Source organism: Varroa destructor, unplaced genomic scaffold, assembly GCF_002443255.2.
Source record: "Varroa destructor unplaced genomic scaffold, Vdes_3.0 BEIS01000001.1, whole genome shotgun sequence".
Lineage (NCBI taxonomy): Eukaryota > Metazoa > Arthropoda > Arachnida > Mesostigmata > Varroidae > Varroa > Varroa destructor.
Window position 1 is genome coordinate 36498941 of NW_019211454.1, and position 14242 is coordinate 36513182.

General features: G+C 43.4%; 1 protein-coding gene and 2 long non-coding RNA genes across 5 annotated transcripts in view; 2 read left to right on the forward strand and 1 right to left on the reverse strand.

Moving 5' to 3' along the window:
* Window positions 1-14242, forward strand: part of LOC111247197 (uncharacterized) — a 183087-nt gene that overhangs the window by 72919 nt on the left and 95926 nt on the right. The window lies entirely within an intron of this gene.
* Window positions 1-14242, reverse strand: part of LOC147758582 (uncharacterized) — a 45937-nt gene that overhangs the window by 1401 nt on the left and 30294 nt on the right. For both annotated transcript variants that reach the window (XR_015324914.1, XR_015324913.1), the window contains exons 2-3: window positions 6570-6654; window positions 1-4977 (exon numbers count right to left, since the gene is read on the reverse strand). This is a non-coding gene — a long non-coding RNA (uncharacterized LOC147758582). The remainder of the gene's footprint in view (window positions 4978-6569; window positions 6655-14242) is intronic.
* LOC147758583 (uncharacterized) overlaps window positions 4458-14242 on the forward strand; it is a 26361-nt gene continuing 16576 nt past the window's right edge. Inside the window, exon 1 of the long non-coding RNA XR_015324918.1 lies at window positions 4458-4587. This is a non-coding gene — a long non-coding RNA (uncharacterized LOC147758583). The remainder of the gene's footprint in view (window positions 4588-14242) is intronic.

Sequence of the window (14242 nt, forward strand, 5' to 3'; positions counted from 1 at the left end):
CTTATTTGATATTCCTGTGTCAAGTTGGCCGCTGGATAACGTCGAATGCATTATTACCGATTTCCCTTTACCATAGATAAATGGATTTGTCCTACATGGTTAGCACTGAATGCGCGACACAACCACTAGAGTTCAATCAACCGCCAGTGTTTCTCGCTGAGCTTTTATCCTCGTTGTGGCCACTGCAGTCACTGTGGTCTTTGAAAGAGTGAGACGACAAGGAGTGGAAGAGAGCGCTCGGAAGAGAACGTTAGCAAGCGAGATAGAGCTTTAAGAACCGAGACGGTTACATCGTTTAGCGCACCTTCACCTTCGTCAAACTCCAAAGGCTGCAGAACAACCTGTATTGCTGTTATCAACTCTGCAGTAGCAGCGATAGAAGGGACCAACCAACCGGCCGATATCTGAACAGAACCATGGTGTGGGAAGGTTCGCAGGAATAATGGAAAGGGAAAGGGGTGAGAAAAATCGATTGACGTCAGCGTCGCCTCTCCGTTCATTGTGTCGATGGTGTTGGTTGTGCAGCCTGGCGCGCAAACGACCCCAGATCAGCGGGGAAATTGAAATCGACGGCACAGGCTGCCGCGGCTAAGGTTGTGGTGGGGGGCAGCAACAGCTGTAGGCCTACGCCTGGGGGATAAGAAATGGGAACTATTCTATTGGGAGACGGGAAGGGGTGCCGGTTCTGTGGTCGCTGGTAACCTTAGGCTCAATCGGGTAGGGTTACCCGGGTTGTGGGAATGAGGCAAGCCCCGATCCTAATCGATTATCGAGTGCATTTGGTTGGCTGGCTAGTCGGTCGATCAGTTAGCTATCCCACGTCGGAGGTAGAGGGGATGGGAATTTTCAGGAAGCCGGCTGTAACAGCAATGGCCCATCTCATTGACTAGCTTGACACAACGACTCTTCAGGCAATCGACAGTCAAACTGCGTGCGTACCCTTACAGCAACCGTTTTCCTCCCGTCTTTTTGCCGCCTGCCTCACGCTTATAAATAAAATTCTATAGAATCAGGGATGAAGGCAGATCCTGTTATCGTCGTGTTTTCTAAGGTTAGCTCCTCGTGCTAGGTAGCAATAGTCTGTCTTCCTCCGTAAGGCCAGACAGTTCTCATGGCAGAATATACTGCCGTTATTTCCGCTTACCCTCCACTTCTTATTGCTACTTCAACAAACAATAAACTTTGAAGAGACATCACGAGTCTATTTCTGCTGGTAGTCTCTACAAGTAGCGAACCTAATATTCTTTCACCCTGATATCACCACTAACCGACAAGGTTAACAGCTTTCGGGAATTTCCCTGATAAACGTCTTTGTGCTTCCGATAACCCGTTCTATCTAGCTCCGAGAATCGCACAGTTGGGGGTAGCCATGAGAAGTGAGCGCAGATAGTGAAAAACGTCGATGCAGAAAAACAAACTCAACGTAAAAGGAGGAAAAAGCAGAACAGCGACATCGATAGCAACAACAACAACAGCGATGACAGCGAAAGACAACAACAAGTACAAACTATATCAACAACAAAAATAAATGCTCGAGTACGAATGGCGCATGACCACGGATGTACGACGGGGTTCACTTTTGACAAAAAGATCGGCATAAGCGCGTGGCTCATCAGATGCCAAATTGGTCGAGCTAATCGTGACTGTCTCGTTGCAAACTTCCGAACGATTATAGTCGCACAAAAAGGACAGCGTAAGAAAGCTGGGAACGCTGAAGGATGGAACGATTCAGATATTAATACAGGGCGTCAGCATCAATGGCAATTGTTTCTATCGGTAGACCTCAACTATATACTATTAAACGAGTGGTATGTATTCGGTAAGTCTTTCACAAGCTCTATATAAAAAAAGAGTGAGCCCGATTTGCTTTCTCAGGAACACGCTTGCGCTTTACGATTTCGATGAGAACAAGATGTCTTTTAACAAGAATAAAATATTGAATTAATATATCTAGTAATACAACGCGGATTTAAAAAATCATTTACGTTATGTGAGCGAAAGAGAAATGGACAAACCATCGGCCTGACTAAGATTTTCATTGGGAGCAAGCAGACCTTTAAGCAACGCAGTGCAGCGTGGCAAAACCGGTGCTATTTAGATTATAAGTATTTTCTATACCTTGATAGGTTTACATACATACTAGAACGGTCCGCAAATTCTATCTGTTTGACTTGACTAAAAAAACGTATTTCTGTGAATACAGGTTCGGAATGGGAGATTTCCGCCGATCTACCGCTGAGCGAGTTTAAGGAAATTTAAGTCAATTAGAAAAAACCTTAGATGCAGATTCAGTAGAAGTAAAAACGTGGTAAAATTTTTCGACCATTTTTGCTGTATACCCTTCTTTCACAAACGCGTCGCAATTTTAGTGGGTTTAGGTCATATGTATGCGTTGGTTATCGACGGTCAGATACGAGGTGAATTTGTTTCCCTCATGCTAGCACGATAGAATCTTTTAAAAAGAGATGTGTTTTTCTATAACTAATATAACATGGCTATATTTGTATTGGGCATAATGTTATTATAATTGGGGTTGTTTCGTGTCGGAAAGAGCTTTTAAGTGTTGTTTCAGGCCTTTCTAAAATAAAACAAATTGCACCACTCAGTAATAGATGAAATACTTTTCGACATTTCAAGCAGAATCCATTTCCAAAAATATAGTACTTATTGTCTGCTGTACGTACAACCATACAGCCAGCTTTAGTGGAATGAACCTAATTAGGCCTTTTTTTGGTGCAACGTTGTTTCGCGCAATGTCAGATAGATTCAGTCCGACAAGACGCGGATATAATAAAATAGGCATTCAGCCTTTACGGCAGATATGTTTCCCAATGCAGAGACTTCGAGATGGACGTCTCGGATTTAGCAAGCCGTCTCGAGCGCGCTGTGCTTTCAATGGGTTCAGTGTCGTAAAGGGCAGGCCGTTACATTTCTTCCTGGGCGAATTGTCGGGTAGTTGGGGAAGTAACGGCTGGATGGCGTTCTGAAAAGGTCTACAGGACGATAATATTCCGCGCCTCAAACACGCGCGTGTAGCTAAGGCGTAGCCATTGCGTCTTTCCAGGTAGCAGAGAAATATGAACACGAATCATACGTAGTTTTGTTCACGGTTGTCTTTTCAATAGAATTGCATAATACCTGTCTGTTTGCTCTTTTAACATGAACCATTTTCATTAAAAAGGAAAGGATGGCTTAGTGAAAACTCTATGTCAATATCAGCCGCAGTAGCTTGCACGTGTCATGCAGACAGCGTCAACGAGATATAATCCCCGAAAAGAAAATAGATTGGACCGCCTTTTTCGTTGGAAGAAATTATAGAAGGTACGCAATGGCAGTGCATAAGGAAATACTATATTTTCGTGAATCTTTCGATAAAGTCGTATCAGTTAATAATCTTGTGTTAAAATTTGTATTTGTAGATTCGGAATAGATATGCTTATTTGCAATATATAGAGACCTGCTTATTTGCAATGGAAACGTAGAGACATCAATAGTATCTCGGGCAAGAAGTCATATAGCATTTATGTTCCGCGATTTTACGTACTGTATCGCGGTACGTACGTCCATATAACGTTTTGTATTTGTTGCCCCTTGAGTAGTAGAGATTTTAAACAGATGTATCTCCTGTGAGTGTTGTTTTTAAGAGAATCGTCAGGTACTACTAATTCAAAAACATTGTTTTCATTCCTAATGAGACAGATATATATTTTCTGATTCGTATGCAGTGTTCGCACGCCACCTTAGTTAGGACGGGTGCTAGATAATAAGAGAACTAGGCTGCGACAGGACTACATACATCACGTGGTTAGCCTTTAATACAGGTAGGGAAGATCATTTCAGTAACGGAGTGCCGAGATAAAACAAAGAAAATACAGCTTGTCTATAATGCAACGGCGGCAGAGTCTATAGCACAAGGATACTGCTGGCATGTTTGCATGGCTGTCGATACCGTGCGTATTGTCGTATAGCCTTTGCCTTTGATGTGGCATGTCTACCAAGGTATGCTCGCTGGTGGTAATGGCGACCAACTGCACGCAAGGCCCATGACGTAGCGACGAAACAGTTCAACGACTTAGGAAAGTGTGCAAGCCAGAGAAATTTGCGGCCGATGAAGTCTAGTCACGCGAGTGGTAGGGTAACCGAGCGCGCGTTCTCCTCATCCGTTTAACCTTCGATCCCCTTATACCCCCAACCTTTCGTTAACCTGCTGCCCATCAAATTCGAAGGTGTCCTCCCGTCGTTTGTTTTGTTTGCGCTGTCTTTCTCGACCCTCTTTCTCTCGTTTTCGACAACCAGTGACTGAGCACTATAACCAAGTGCTGTCTGCCGAACGATACACACGTATGGCCGCGCGGTTGCGCCAGTCTATGTGCACGTCGCAAGTAAAAATAGTAACAATGGGAACATGCTGTCATCAGTGATACCGCGCAGCTTACTCTCTCAAGTAGCGCAGGAACGCAGAACATAACGAAGCAAAAGGCTGCCTTAAAGACGATTTGAGAGAGAGAGAGAGAGAGATGTCAACAAACACATAGGTTAACAAATAACGCAAACGGCTCCGTAAGCGACTTAATTATAATGAAAAATGTAAGTTCAAATATTAATCGAATGATACTTAATTGCTAGATGAACGTCGACGAAACTGGAAACCAGTTTGGAATAATTTTGCTTCTCGACTGGCTTATTCTCACGTTGTTGTTAGTAAAGAAAGTGTTATGGGAGGTTGCAGGATGCCAACGGAACCCCATTATAATGGTTAACGAATGCTCAGCGAGCGATTCAATGTGTGAATAGCGTACGCGTCCAAACAGAATTGCCCGGACATTGACACTCATGGTTTCACTAATGACAAAAAGTTCTAAATCATGTCTTATATTTGACTTATCGGTGGTTGTTATTATATATGTACATCGGAGAATTAGGTGGAATCGACAGTCGACCTCGGGGTACGATTGAAATGCGCTGAGCAATGAAGAGCTGCAAAGAAAAATGAAGTTAGCGTTTTTGTTTATTTTATAGTCCGTGCCCCTTGCTTTCGATTTGCGAAGCGCATGTAACCAATGTATGAGATGAAATCTTTCGTGCAGAATTTGCGGCTCTATAATATCGCGCATGGGCTGGTACGCACGCTCTGCATTTTTTCTGATGGCAGTCGTACGCAGTGTGTTCATAATTATTTACATTGAATGACCCTTCCGTATAGACAGGTCTGTTGACTAATGTACGTAAGAAGAAAGCATCCCAGAAAACTCTAGAGCTTGGGACTCTTTGTTTTGTCACGTAGTTACAGATATGTTTCTGGCATAGCTGCTTTCACTGGCTTTTCAGAGTGAAGAAAATTCTGAAGCGTATCGTTTTGCAGAGGAACTTAAACAGTTTATTTTATAAATACGAGAAGTAATTGATAGTTTTTTTGGGTTGCCGGCGTTTTAGAATCTCAATGCAGCTGGATTACCGCAATTCGGAAAGCCAGCTGAAAGCCACCGACAAATGCGACTCACAAAAATCACAAATTAAACAACAGCGAACATTCGAATATATTTGGTGTGCGTTTCTTCTTGGATTGTTACTTAATATTTCCCCCATATACTATCTAAAGGCTAAGATGCAGTGTTAATCACCGAAGTTAGGCATACTACAACAACTTCAGGGATAGATTGTCTTGCACGCACACCTATTATTACCTCAGGGGAAAACCCTAAAAGCGTTCGCGTGGCGCTATCGTAAGCTTGATATCGTTCTTGGCAGAACAATGCCTGACAGCGAGTCTAACACGGTGTGCAGAAGAAAGGAATGCGTTTAATATACAGACGCTATATACTATAATCGTTGGTGTGACGCACGAGAGCAGGCGGGCGATGAAGCGAGGCCGTAGGCTGTATAATCTCGACAGGAGTTGCGAGATCGACTGGAGTAAGGGGATAAGCGAAGCGGGTGTGGAGTTCCCCGAATAAGAGATTCGCAACTTGTAAAGGAGCTTACAAAGTTGGCACCCCTCTTTACCAAAGGTCGTGGTGTTCTCATAGAGGTATGCACGTCCCAAGGTGCCGCGCACGTGCGGTTGCTAGCTCTCTCTTGTCTCGAGGGTCTCTTTGGGTTCGCCTGCCGCCTGAACGCACAAACTCAGTATATGGCAGCCAGCCGTTGTGGTACTTGCGAGAAGAGATGGTATCTCTATAGCAACGTCTCCTTTCCCACTGCGTGGGCTTCGTACGCCGTCTGCGTTCGATCGTTAATTGGTTGATGTAAGTTCGTTAGCCGGGGTCCCGTTCCTTAAACTTGTGCCTTCTTGTTCTGCGCGATTAAGCATTTCCTTGTAAAGATTCAGTGACGAATAAAATCTTCGCCGCTTCTCGTGCTAGCAACTAAAACCATTTCCTAGCGGGCTTCGATTTCATGTAAACTATGATTTTGGTCCAAACGGTCCAGACGTACCATACATTTTATAGAACCTGCATGGGGAATCATCAATGGCAGGGAAAGTTTAACAATAAAATGCGGACTGTTCGTTTGTCCAAAGTGCACGATTTCAAGATACCAGAACATATGAGAAACATTCCCCTGGATACCTTCTGCCGAAGCAACAAATGCTCTCGTAACATCTTCTAGGCCATTATTAATCCTGATAATTCCTCTGCTTTGCACCTTGTCGAGCTGAAAGAAAAGAACGCGTTACCTGTAAATAACACTGCCCTAGAATGTCATCGTTAACGAAAAATAAACTATCGTTAATACACAGAATGGAACAAGGCTTTGGCGCAGAGCCTTGAGGAACACCTATCGACGTGTAAGACTTCCAAAACAATGAGACCTTCTATACATACCTGCGTATTCCTATTACACAGATAAGATAAAAACCAGCTATTGAGTTTACCAAGTGTAAATCGTATAATGCAATTTTGCGACAAATGAAACGGCTAGGAAAAGGTCAGTGACCAGCATTATTGTTTTTTTACTCCACAATAAATAAAGTCCGTTATGTAAGTGAGTGCAGTGTTTAGTAAACCGAGATGACAAAATCCGTACTGGCTGCCTGGGGGGAAGGCAAACCTTTGCGTGTAAACTGAAGCACCTTTTTGAGACATCTTTCAAAAAAGTTCCATCATAAAGTTTGTACGGACTATACGTCAATAATTTCTTGCAGCTGATCTCGCCTTTTTGCAGGGGGATTACCTAGGACAATGAAATCAGCCGGAGGATTCGAAGGGTTAACTTTGAATGTTAAACGTATAATAGTTACAGAAACGACAAACTGTATAATCTTTAACGGGAGCTTCTTATTTAGAAAGAATCGACTTTCATGAATCTGGTTTCGTCACCAGTATCGCCGGATCAACTACCCGCCATTGTTCTATTCTTCTCCTATATTTTCTTTTTAGGATAGATAAAAGTAATACTTCTGCATTGATATGAGGTCGTCCATTTGTAGGTTTCTCATATATATAGACAGGATTCAAATGTTTATTATTCCGACAAAATTATATGAGCGTCATTATTAACTCTCACATTCATGGCAGATATTGATTAGTTGTTCCTAATTATAAATATCCTATTTTATATAAATAGGAGCAGTTGTTTCAAATGTAGCAGGCTGCTAATGAGCACCGCCTGTGGTATTTGCAAGGATATAGAAAATGTAAAATCAAGCTCCGTGAGCCATTCTATTGTAATCCGCATATCAGACCATAGATTTTAGCTTTGTCAAATGCAACTCGAAGTAACGAAACTTGGCTTGCCGAGTTAAAGCCATGATACTTCTACAAACACACGAGACATTGGTAATCCAGTTATAATTAAGGTATGCTTTGTTTTAGCGTTTCTAATTGCCACCATTATGCAAGCTTATTCGCATCATGCGGATCTACCGCTGATCTGGGAGCTGCCTCAATACTGCTGCTACTGCCCTGTCAAACCATATTCGGACTCAGGTCACCCCATTAGCGTCCGAAACGGTTGGACCGCCGGGTTGATTTTCAGACCCCAGAAAAAGAGAAAATTACCGTCGGTCTTCCAGTTGTCAGCCGCCTGGTTAAAGCCACTGGAAATTACTTGAAAAAATTGAGAATTTATAGCATTCATTCTGACCTGATACACATATTCCCACGGGCAGTCTGACGAAGGCTTCGAGATGCTCACAAAGCGACCTGCATACGATAGTGGCCTCCGCTACTACAATTCCGTATTGTTCCTCAACATGGTAGTAAATTTATTTATGTCGGAAGGAAAATGTGAATAGAGGGTGAAAATACAAGGTCTCGCATCCGCTTCCGGTCGACCTGTTTTCTTCGTACATTCTTAATCGCGGATATTACGCCAGACTAAAAGCGGTGCCAAAGTAAGAAGACCGGCCTGCAGGCTGTGCAGTTACAATTAACTATTCGTAAATCGCAAAGCATACACTACTATATCATCTTCATGATTGACTACCTTTTAAGCACACAAATGTCACGGTATACTGTTTTCGGTTACCTATCATATTTGTATAACTCGGTCGCCTGTAATTAATTACTTATTGCGATCTTATATAATGAAGGTAATAGGATAATAACGGTAATGAAGACTCATGATTCAATATCAACCTTGCTATAAATGTATAGACAGGTATAGTATTTTTCTTTGTCAAACAAATTATGTTTCCCCATTCATAGCGACTTAAATTAAGCAGTGCTTTGCTTAAACTGAAAGCTCTGGCGACGGACGGCAACTATTTGTCTTTTGTATTGCAACGTTCATAAAAGTTCGCAGTCCCAAAAGGGTAGCGAATCATTTTGACTCTTTAACCAGTCGACGCACGTATATGTCACGTGACGATAAGTACATCGATTCTTATATCTGTACAAACCAGAAATCTGTCTCTTGTATGGGGGGAAAGAAAAGTTGCCCTAAGGGAACGACGAGTTAGATCTGTGCTATCGCTGTACGAACAATTCGTTCATAATAATACCTTGGCTATGGGAACCCTCTTGTTGTCGATGGCGAAATAATATTGTTGCAAGATATTGTCGAAATACTATCTTAGATAATTTTTTAGCAGTTTCATCGAAACAAAACTGCAGGACTCAAGAGCTGCCACTGGATAAGCAACGCTTTAAGTCGCTACTAGTTGATGAAATTGCTTTCGTTTTCAGCCATAGAGGTCGCTGCGTGTACGTTCCAAGTCATGGACAAGTTGAACATAAAGAAATATGGCTAACTTTTATATTTAGGAGACTTTTTTCCATTATCAGCGCGATCGACGTTCGTATTCGCGAGTGTTTTTTCTCGCAGTAAGACAAGGTACTGCAGCTCATGTAAAGACCTTGTCTTTCTCTACATATCTCTCATGTAGATACATTGAATATGTATTTCGAGTTTAATACGGTGCGTATTGCCATTGCTACAGTAGCGTTAGGGTAATGTCAGCTAGAGTATTAACATAGAATGATTATTAGCACGAAGGTTGTATCTATACATTAGAGATTGTAAGGCTAGCTTTGTCCAGCCTATGTCATCGATCTAACAAGCATTTTTTTTTTCTACTTATGTACGTAAAACCATAACAAATTTCCTCCCCATATTCAGTCAAGTGTCTTACTATTCAGCTTGTACTAAATATTTTGATCTTCAGAGACACTTTGCCTATCGTTGTTACGGAACACCTCATAACCGCGCTGTTGTGCGACATCTTTCCGTATACACTTCATGTTAGCATTATTTTGTAAACTTCGTCGCTGCTGCAACGTTTTTCCCGCTGCCACGCTAGCCAACATGACCTGCAGGATCCCGCACAATACTCAAGTCCCCAGTCACCCCTCCAAGGCGGCTGTGCTGATCCTAGCAGCGATCTCTGCTTGGGTCAATCCGACGGACGGTCCATTGTGCGGCCGCTTCACTGGCGAAACACCCCATAGTTGTCTACAATGGCACCTCCTGCGCGATTTACCGTTGCAACGGTGTCAAAGTGAAAGTAGTAATAGGCGTTGGTTGCAGAAGGGATACAGCCACCAAAATGTCAACAATGGCAGCGGAAGCGCTGACGTTAACCTTTGCATAGAAACTTTTCCTCGTTCCTGCCTCACCTTATGGATCCCAAAGAGCGTCGCTATCATAATTGCGGCGGCCGAACACCGCAGTAATGGTAGCTAGGCTGAGGCAAATGGCGGCGGTTCCAGCCGCTGCAATAAATAAGCGCACAGAGAATTAAAGACAGTTTTTGGCTTTTCATTCATGGTTTACCGGTATGGGCACCATACAAAAGGGTATTCAGACCCTAACACTCACATGCAGAATACAGCGAAAACCTAGAAGGTACACCCTGGCTCCCATACGAGAATGGCATTGAATTAAAGGCTGCGAAATGGAAAGCAATATGTGTAAAAATGCGCGCAAGTGGGTTTGCACATATACAAATGTTATAAATCTCTTTCATGTTATTACAATTTCATACAGCCATAAACCCTATGTGGGTTAAATTTGCACATCGTAACCGCGCACAAGACACCAGCACATACAAGCAATAGATATATTCGTCTCTAGGCACATACAACATTGAACGTTGGACGATATATATGTGCTGTGACGAAATACAGTTACCCTAAATCTCGAGCTATATGGATGCATATGTCAGAGACTAGCCTTTACTGGTTGTCCAAATGGGAAAATTAGCTTTTGATTGGCTTCTCTGTAAGTTGATGGGAACTTATTTGATGACTTTGTGATCGCCTACATTTCAAATGTGTTCACAGCGCCCAGCACAATGACATCCGCAGATCAGGTATGAAGTTAAAAAATTATGGACTACTAAGCGTCAATGAGACGTTGCGTGCAACTACAGCACCGCCCTCACAATCACGTTTAATGGCGTGTCAATACTAGCGTAGAAAATGACCAGACGTTTTTTACGTTATGTGATACTAAGGCCCACATATAGCTTGATTACCTATATATTTAGAGATATTTACAACAAGGTAACCCTTAACATTTGCATGCGTCAAAGATTCGTTAACTTGTTGCTTATATAATCGCCAAAATATGGTTATCAATATTTTACAGTTGATGTGAAGGTTCACCTATGTCTAGGCTAAATTATTCACGAGACAACATTACTTAACAGAATTCCACAAATTATCTATAATGCTGTCATACTTCAACATAGCGAGGCGCTTTTGGCCATGGTATGCCTTAAGGATAGATGCCAGCAGTCCGTCTTCCGTTGTTCACAAGCTGTAACTGTTTCAACCTACTACAAGTCTACCCCAGAACATCTTGGTGCATAATTCCACTTTGTGGACCCCTGCAATCTCGGCGTGAATGTGACATTGGTAGACAGATGTATCACTCTTGTATACCCCGCAACGACAAACCCAATATGGTAAAATGCCCACCACCATGGCGGCCGACCAATGCGGTATGTCCAGTTATTTTCGCAAGAATATACAGTTCGAAAATTCAGAGACAACGTACTGATAACAATAAGTAACCAGCTATATACAGCGTATACACTATGAGCGACGAGAGATCGTAGACGCAAATGCTGTCATAGACGTGGATGACGAACCAGTCAGTCCCTTAATCAAAGGTATACCGTCGTCTCGAGCGCTGTCAGTGATCCTGAACTAGCAATGAATACTGCATGAAACATAATATCAGGCCCATACAGTGAAATGACGTCCTATGTTGTATGTTACGCTAATCGCTCGTAAGTTGGTAGGGGCTATCATTGTGGCTAGTGTGCAGCGATATTGACCTAATTTGAGTTAATATTTTAAAGCTGGTACGGCGCGGAAGAAGGGCTTAATGAAGCAGATATAGTATTGTGGTCATGTTTAGAATCACTGGTGGACAGTAAGAAGATTATGAGGGCAATCGTAGGCGCAGCCATGGCCAAGAATTATGCGATGCAAAGCCTGCATATTTGCGCATTTAGCCCTGTAAAGGAGAGAGACGCCGTTAGCTAGTTGTAAGTTGTTGGTATATTTCCGTTGGGTCACTTGTCGCGCTAGCATTAAAACTTTTGCCGGCTACTGCAATTCGCCCAGCTGTTTCACCCGCTTAGAGGCGAAAAAAGTCGATTCGACTTCACGACGAAGTGAGGGAAAAGCGTCTCCTGGATCTTCGTCTCCCACCGAACTCAGATGAGAAGAGAGAACCATTCGGTTTCACGACCAAACGCAACCTATCATGTCGGACGCGTCGTTGACGGTTGGTTATGAGTGGGGGAGGCTCAAATGATACTACTACTATGTCTGTCAACCGCACTTAGTTATGTATAGTATGATGAAACCAAGCTGTGGTTGCAACGCGGCCGGCAATCCGACTTCAACTTTGAGACCTTTCCTCCAGCAACACTGCAACAGCTGTAATGCAGTTCGTGGCTGACATCCGCACCTTCAGTAGAAGCAGAGGCATTAAGGCTCAGCTTGCAATGCTCGCCACGAGCCTATCCTTTAGTGCTTTGAGGCTCGGCATCTCGTTCCACTCTGAAGTCTTATACTTCGCTCCCCAATGTAGTCGCTACTGACTACTAGTGCAATGACGTACAAAAAGGCTTGCGTTATGCTCTAGCTCACCCGTTGTGCACGCCGTAAAAATGGAGGTCGACGACGATGATAACAAAGCTCACCGTAGCCACTCTGCGAAAGGGAAATGCGTAAGCAACGGTAGAGTGACCTCAGTTGCGATGTGCCAGCCTCGCCTCGAGTTGTGTTAGTATATACGAATAGCGGCGTATACACGAATATATGCAGTTCTATGCTATACGATGACCCCGTGTATCACTACATAATTCGAGTCAGACGAGTTGTTCCGATGGCAGCCGCAGTAGCAACACTGGCAACTTTATCCGCTCTTCTCCATCTTGTATATGATACCACGAACAGGACGAGCCAGTCGGCCATCTGCGTGGAGACAATGACTGCATGTAAAAATAGCTTTACTTTAAGGCAGCCTTCGGCCCCGGCCCAATTCATAGCCTACGACCCTTGTGGTAGCCAGTGGTCCCGAAATGGAAAAAATCCATAAGGATTCCTTTCTTATTGTCGGGAAAAAATGATTAGAGAATCTGAAGGACCAGTGCGGTAAAGTGTGGAGCTAAGGATACGGGTAAGATAGGATCAGATAAAATAGGGTAACACATGAGCAGCAAGAGGATTTTGGAAGGATGTGGTAAGGCTCAAGAAGAATTCGGAATAAAGTGGGAGATATCTCGATGCGCGAAGCGAGAAAATGCAGCAGCGACGGTAAATTTTCAAGAGGTCCTGTACCACGTGTGACTCATTTTTGCCGTTGTAGCGCTTGTCATATGATTGGTTATTTCAGCAACGTCTGCTCGCACAAAATAAAGCAGTAGTGATCGCAGACGGCAGTAGCAGAAGGAACTCTCTTTCTGGCATCGGTAGTGCTCAGGCAGCCGTTGCTTACGACGGAAGGGCGCTTGGCTGTTTCTTCAAGTGGATGGTTACTTTGAAGCCATGGAAACAGCGTAGTCGTAATCAGTAGGGAAGTAGGCAAGTAAAAAAGAAAACTAGAGATCGGCAGTCACAGGTACCGTCGGCACCATCCGTTGCACCCTCGCTGTGGCTTGCTACAAAGTAGCCTACTGTGCCGACGTGGGCACTGCTGCCGCCAACGCAGCAAAGTCAGCGACGACGTGCGCTTCTGACACCTTTAAGTAAATGAGTCAGACGTAAACCGTGGGGGGACCAACGACGCTGTACGGACAAGGACGCCGCCTAGATACATGTGCCTAGCATGTGTTAAAGACCAGAACAGGCCGGAACGACCGGGGCTACGTTTGTACAGCGAGGCCAACACAACGGACCCCATATCAACATAATGCGCCACTATATATCGCTTAAAGAAGCAAGAGCAAGAAATGGCAAAACGCATATGATACTGGGGCTAGAGAGGCTAAAGTTCACGACAGAAACGCCTGCACATTCTCAAATACTTGGTTTCATAACGGAGAAGTGTATCATGTTATTATTGTGGTAGGTTCGGTGCAGTATTAAAATATGCTCATGTTGGATGCGCTTTGCATTGCAATTGCATCGACTGACTGTATATATTACTGGTAAAAATAACTGACTTCTAAATAGCTCTTGCGTCGTCGTAATTTTCTCTTAGTTTACAAAAATAGAGAATAACGTAGGGTATACTGATCGCGTGTTAGCTTATCTTAATGGCAGTCGCTCTCATATCATAATTTTACAACTATACATACACAGATATCGAAGGTCGGCAAAAAAATCAATGCCCGTTTTAA